Source organism: Anarrhichthys ocellatus, unplaced genomic scaffold (genome assembly GCF_004355925.1).
Source record: "Anarrhichthys ocellatus isolate YVR2014 unplaced genomic scaffold, GSC_Weel_1.0 scaffold13, whole genome shotgun sequence".
NCBI lineage: Eukaryota > Metazoa > Chordata > Actinopteri > Perciformes > Anarhichadidae > Anarrhichthys > Anarrhichthys ocellatus.
In genome coordinates, this window is record NW_022280043.1 from 6,144,115 (window position 1) to 6,144,947 (window position 833).

Here is an 833-nt window from a genome sequence, read left to right on the forward strand (position 1 = left end):
CTCGCATGGTTTTGATTTCAGATAAACCTACATTCCTTCACATTGACACATTCTGCTTCTTTCGCAATCCTTATCTGAATACAGACTCTGCTCTACCCTCCATCTGTCCTCTCTCGGCCTTCACCCCACATCTGCCATTACATGATAACTGAACCTTCGTCATGTGTCATGCTTTCCACGCTAAATCCCAGAGGAATTTTCCACCACCCACCTGGCTCTTTCCTCCTTCATCTCTGTCTTTATGGCTTGTCCTCTTCATCAACTTTCTTCCCTCCTCCTCTGCATGCCTCATTTCTGTCATCCACCTTAACCCCATCTGCCTATCCTGAGATCTCACCCCTCTCATCTTTGTGTTCCCGTCGCTCTTTCTCTCTCCCACCTCCCCTCCCTTCCCTTCCCCTCTTCTCTCTGCCTCTTTTCCTCCCTTCTGGAAACTGTGAGTAGAACACAGATTATGTCAGACATTTATAAAACCGGATTAGCTAGGATCACCTTCACGCACACACACACACACATACAGATGACTCTGTACACCCCCATTCAAACCCTAATTTTGACTGTAGTCAAAAGTATATGGACTCGCCTGTTTACATGCTTTTATGTATTTTGGTCTGGGGCTGTTTCTCATGGATTAGGTCTCTAAGGTCCAATAAAAAAAGAATCTTTACAGTGTAAAGTGATCGCGATAAGCTATAACAGCATATTCATGCCTGTGGTTTTCGAAAGAATTGCTTGACAATCACATATGAATGTAATGATAGTCCAAATACTTTTGTCTATGTAGAGTATATATATATATATATATATATATATATATATATATATATATATAT